Raw genomic sequence first — 6,475 nt, 5'->3', positions numbered from 1 at the left:
CATCAGGGTCTTTTCCAATGAGTCAGCTCTTCACGTCAGGTGGCCAAAGTATTGGAGTTTCAGCTTCAACATCAGTCCTTCCAATGAACACCCAGGACTGATCTCCTTTAGGATGGACTGGTTGGGCCCACCTTAGAGATTCTGATTTAGTAATTCTGAGATGAAGTCCAAGAATCTGCGTTTCTCCTGGGTTCCTAGATGTTGCTGATCTGCTGAGTCACACTTTGAATTAGAGAAAGAGAAGATAGCAAGACAGACTGAAAAGTGACAGCCAGTGAAGTAGGAGGATATCAAGAGTGTGAGAGAGGAGGTGCCTTTCAAGAAGGCAGGAGTCAGCTATAGAGAGACCAAATAGAATGGAGGTGGGAAAGAACTCACTGGATTTGGTGACGTGGAGGTCGTTACTGGGGCCTTGATGGGATTAGTTTTAAGAGAGTGATAAGAACAGACAGAGTAAATTGATGAAGAAATGGAAGGTGAGGGAGTAGAGACAATTCTTCTGAGAAGTTTTGTCCTGGGAGGAACAAAGAAATAGGTATTAGCTGGAGGAGAGTATGGGTGTAATGGAGAGTATTTTAAACTTTCTCTAATAATGAGGGTCCTCTTTAGGATGGGCCCATTCATTGAGGGTATTTATGTCCTCAAAGACCTCATTCCTCCCCCTTTCTCCCCTCTGACTTTCTCAGTTCAGCAATTTAAGCTATTGCATCAGAAATTACATTTTTTCTAAGGATGAATGATTGTGAATTTAAAGAGAAACCATCATGGTGCAGATGTATTACAGGCGGCTATATCTCTCCATTCTTTAAACGCATAAAATGATTCCTTAGTGGCTAGACTCCAGAGTCTGGGGTTCAGATTGTGTGAAAAAGCCCAGACCATGTTTCTGACAACCTCTCTCCCTGAATCCCCGCTGGGCTTCAGTCCTGCGAGGCCAGTTGCTCCTTCTTTAATTGCCTTGGCTGAAGCTCTGCTCAAGCAGTTTCCTCACCCCGAATTCCTTCACACCCCTCTCTTCTGTGAAGCTGTCCATATTTCCCCAACAAAACTCAACTGTCTTCCTCCTGCTCCAGCAGCAACTGGCTGGTATCATCCAGCACCATTTTAAGCTGTTCTGTCCGTATTTAACTAGATTATAAATTGCTTGGGAGGAGAGCCTCAGGACCTTGCAAATGAGAGTCTACCAGAAGAATCAGTTAAACAATGTCCTGAGTGTGGTTACCTATCCCATGTCCTCATCTTGCTGTGCCTATTTCCCCCTTGGTTCCCACAGAATTTGTCCTTTTCTCTTTCTGTCTAGCCATGTGTGAAGTTCCCAGCTATGCAAAACAAAGTTTAGTGTCACCCTGAACCTTTGCCACACTTGGGCTCTTCACTTAATTTCTTCCTGCTCCCAGATTTTCGAAACAAACTGTCTGATTTTTGTCATCATTTCTTTGTTTCTCAACCCAGGTTTGGCTTCTGATTTGCTCTGTTTTGGACTCAGGAGACTTTGTGTTTCCACTGGCAGTTCCTGCACCATTGGTAATCTTTCTTATCACTGGTTAAAATGATTCTAACACTCAAACCCAATGTGTGTGTGTGTGTGTGTGTGTGTGTGTGTCTAGGAGTGGTGGTGGTTTCCCTGCCACGAGCAATTTTCCAACATTATTGCAAGTCCTACAATTCAACTCGATTCTGACACTATCTACCCAGAGATAGTATCAGATCCTACAGGTTAAGGATTTAGTCTCATAAGATAGCCCCTCTTCCTGACTCAGATGCCAGTTGTAAGTTCAGGCTGTCATCTGTGCTTCTGACTGATCTGCTATAGACTGGAGGTTCCAATGACTCCTTCCTTTCCTGTGATTAACTTGCTAGAGTGGCTCATCAGTTCAGTTCAGTTCAGTCGCTCAGTCATGTCTGACTCTTTGCAACCCCATGAACCGCAGCATGCCAGGCCTCCCTGTCCATCACCAACTCCTGGAGTCCACCCAAACCTATGTCCATTGAGTCGGTGATACCATCCAACTATCTCATCCTCTGTCGTCCCCTTTTCCTCTTGCCCACAGTCTTTCCCAGCATCAGGGTCTTTTCCAATGAGTCAGCTCTCCGCATCAGGTGGCCAAAGTATTGGAATTTCAGCTTTAACATCAGTCCTTCCAACGAACACCCAGGACTGATCTCCTTTAGAATGGACTGGTTGAATCTCCTTGCAGTCCAAGGGACTCTCAGGAGTCTTCTCCAACACCACAGTTCAAAAGCATCAATTTTTTGGTGCTCAGCTTTCTTTATAGTCCAACTCTCACATCCATACATGACCACTGGAAAAACCATAGCCTTGACTAGACGGACCTTTGTTGACAAAGTGATGTCTCTGCTTTTTAATATGCTGCCTATAGAACTCATAAAAACACATTTTTGTGAGTTCTATAGCTCACTAGATCACTGTTTTATTATAAAAAGTTGTAATTCAGAAACAGTCAGATGAAGGGATGCATGGAGCAAGGGATGAGGGACCGTGTGGAGTGTCCATGTGACTGAGTCTCTATGCTCACAACTGGGATGCTCCAAAGCCATCCTTTGGGAGTTTTATGGAGGATTCATTACATAAAGTTGATTGATTAAATTATTGGTGGTTGGTAATTGATTCAACTTCTAGTATCTCACCCCTCCCCAAAAGTCATGGGCTAGAACTTAAGTTCCATCTGTCAGTTCTGCCAGGTTGTCCCCCCTGGCAACTGGCAATTAGCCACCCATCCTTAGGTGCTTTCCAGAAGTCATTGTGGTGATTGTGGTTCAGTCGCTAAATAGTGTCCACCTCTTTGTGACCCCTATGGACTGTAGCCTGCCAGGCTTCTCTGTCTATGGGATTTCCCAGGCAAGAATACTGGAGTGGGTTTCCATTTCCTTCTCCAGGGGGTATGACCTGGGGAACAAACCCAGGACTCCTGCATTACAGGTGGTCTCCTGCATTGCAAGCAGATTGTTTGCCAACTGAGTCACCAGGGAAGCTGAAAAGTGATACACTAACATAAATTCAGTAGTTGTGGAAAGGGACTTGCATTAATAACAAGACACCTTTATGGCTCTGAAGTGATTTTAGGAACTGAGGGAAGAGACCCAGTATTATAACAAAAGATACTCACATTGTTCTTGCTCTTATTGCTCAGGAAATCCCGCAGATTTTGGGAGCTGTGAATCAAGAGCAGTGGATGACTAAATATATATGAGAAATGTATTGTGATCTTCTGGATGACTGTTGTAAAGCACAGTGTCACATTGGTGAACAGTAAGCTGCTACCCTACTTGGTGGATATACCTGCTTTCTTTTTACATAGCTCCACAATTAATCAGAGTAATTCAAGTTGTTACAACTGGAGGAAGGGGTGCTACATGGGAAGAGGTTTGTTTCCTCATGCTCTAGGAAACCCACATAAATACTAATACATGAAGTGGGTAAAAGCTTTATCATATGCCTCAGTACTTGATGGGACTAATATCAACCACTATCCTCTCTTTGCTTTAGAATCTCTCTAATATTCTTAGTTTTTCTGTCCAGGTTAATTATATAATTCTGTTGAATTCCAAGAAACCTGTAGTTGGAATTTTTATTGGAATGGCATTGTATTTAGAAATAAATATGTGCAAGATTGACATCTTTATGTACTGTGGACTGAATGTTTGTGTCCCTCCCAAATTTACTCATTGAACCCTTATCCCCAGTATGAAGATGGGACCTTTGGGAATGATTAGATCGTGAGGGTAGAACCCTCATGGATGGGCTTAGTGTTGATTTCAGATGCTAGCATCAGTAAGCAACCCCTTGCAGCAAGCAGCAGAGAGCAGTAGCAGGGAGCAAGATCTTAGTTCCCAGATCAGGAGTCCTAACCATTAGACCACAAAGGCCAGTTGGCTAGAGCCTGGGTCGATAGTCCATGCCTGTCTCGTCAAGAAAGAATTCAGGTGAGGAGGCAGAAGGTAATGAGAAAAGTAAAAATTTTATTGGAAAAATACATGTGAAAAGATGCACAGGGAAGTTCAGAGAAGAGTCATGCTTTGGGAAGTTTAAATCCTTTATAAGGGGGGAGTTTTCCAGGTCTTTTTCTTCCTTCAGGCTAATCATCTTGTTTTGTCCCCCCAGCTAATTTGTCTCAGGACCCTCCCCTTACGTGTGCATGCACCCCTCAGCCAAAATGAACTGACTTGAAAGCATTTGGGAGGGGAAACTCATTATGGCCTGGCATTTCCTCTGACTTTTGTCTCCCAAGTAGCCTTTCTGTGCATGTGTAGTGTCTCCCTTGTCCCAAGAAGGAGGGGAGCAGAGAGCCTTTAATCCTTTACTCAAATAGGATTTTACCCCTCTTTGTTCTTGCCACGACTGTTGTTTTAAGATATTGACAAGAGACAAAATCTGGCTATTTACTCTGTTTCTATTGTTACTTCGATTTTGGAGAGCAAACAGAAGGCTGGTTGTAAGTGCCTTACCCAGAGCCCACCTATCCTTGTCCAGGAAATCCAAAGAGAAGGCTAGTTGTAAGTGTCCAGCCTGAAGCCCACTTTTTTCTGCCCCATAAAATGCAAACAGGAGGCCAGTTATAAATGTCTAAACTGGAGCCCATCTATCTCCTGTATCAGTGTCATTATGAGAAGAGACATGAGAGATGATTGCTGTCTCAGCCAAATGAGAACATAGCAAGAAGGCAGCTGTCTGCAAACCAGGAAGAGAGTCCTCACCAGTAACTGGATTGACCAATACCAAGATCTTATTTTTCCCAGCCTCCAGAAAAGCAAAGTGAGGAAGTAGGAAACATGAGACAAGGAAGGGAGCAAAGTCAGGAAAAGTGGGCCGATTACCATGGTAGGTGAGTGGAGCTTGATGCCACAGGGACCATCTGTGAAATAATGGGAATACACCTCAGATCATCCAGCTGCAAGAAGGGGAAGCTGAGGCATCGATCCACCAACTTACATCTCCCATTGTCTCATCCTTTGGTACATCCAAACGAAGACACAGTTAATGTACCTATTAAAAAGATAAGCACTGCATTCCCCTCAAACATTGCACAAATAGAATTCAAAGCATGATAAATACTGAGAAATGTTTGTGTTCTTTAAGCCACTCAGTCTGTGGTACTTTGTCATAGCAGCCTGAGCTAAGACATTGTTTGCGTATCCAGGAAAATAACATGAATCAGCTTACTCAGATTGTTTTGTGTACCTCTCAATAGACTTAGAACAGATGCTGTTGAGACCTCGTCTTGCATTTCCTTGGCCCACTTGAGTTCACCTGTTGCAGGCTTCCAGAACACTGACACCTTCCCACCTCAAGGCCTGCATCTCTTATCTCTGCCTCAGGTCTTTCTCTAGCTATGTCTCAACTTGCCCTGTCTCCGACAGGAGCACCCACAAAGCGTGGAGAGTCAGGGCTCCTGGGGCAGTTCTCCATAATGGTCTTCATAGAACCGTTCAACATCAGCTTCTTCAGCATTACTGGTTGGGGCATAGACTTGGATTACTGTGATAATGTTTACCTTGGAAACAAAGAGAGGTCATTCTGTTGTTTTTGAGATTGTACCCAAAAACTGCATTTTGGACTCTTTTGTTGACTATTAGGGCTACTCCATTTCTTCTAAGGGATTCTTGCCCACAGTAAGTAGATACAATGGTCAACTGAGTTAAATTCACCCATTACAGTCCATTTTAGTTCACTGACCCCTAAAATAATTGATGTTCATTCTTGCCATCTTCTTTTTCACCATTTCCAATTTACTTTGATTCATGGACCTAAAATTCCAGGTTCCTAGGCAACATTGTTCTTTACAGCATCGGACTTTACTTCCATCACCAGTCACATCAACACCTGAGTGTTGTTTTAGCTTTGGTTATGGGCCTTAGAAAGCATCACTACGAACAAAGCTAGTGGAGGTGATGGAATTCCAGTTGAGCTATTCCAAATCCTGAAAGATGATGCTGTGAAAGTGCTGCACTCAATATGCCAGCAAATTTGTAAAACTCAGCAGTGGCCACAGGACTGGAAAAGGTCAGTTTTCATTCCAATCCCAAAGAAAGGCAATGCCAAAAATGGACTGATGATCTAAATAAACATTCCTCAAAAGAAGATACACAGATGGCCACTAAAGATATGTAAAGATACTGAATATCACTAATTAATCAGTTCAGTTCAGTCGCTCAGTCATGGTCAACTCTTTGCAACCCCATGGACAGCAGCAAGCCAGGCTTCCCTGTCCATAACCAACTCTCGGAGCTTGCACAACCTCATGTCTGTTGAGTCGGTGATGCCATATCCTCTTTCACTTTCATCAAGAGGCTCTTTAGTTCCTCTTCACTTTCTGCCATAAGAGTGGTGTCATCTGCATATCTGAGGTGATATTTCTCCCGGCAATCTTGATTCCAGCTTGTGCTTCCTCCAGCCCAGCATTTCTCATGATGTACTCTGCATATAAGTTAAATAAGCAGGGTGACAATGTACAGC

This window comes from Bison bison, unplaced genomic scaffold, assembly GCF_000754665.1.
Source record: "Bison bison bison isolate TAMUID 2011002044 unplaced genomic scaffold, Bison_UMD1.0 scf7180017864063, whole genome shotgun sequence".
NCBI classification, from domain to species: Eukaryota; Metazoa; Chordata; class Mammalia; order Artiodactyla; family Bovidae; genus Bison; species Bison bison.
The sequence above is the reverse complement of the archived record's forward strand: the minus strand, read 5'-3'. Positions refer to the sequence as shown.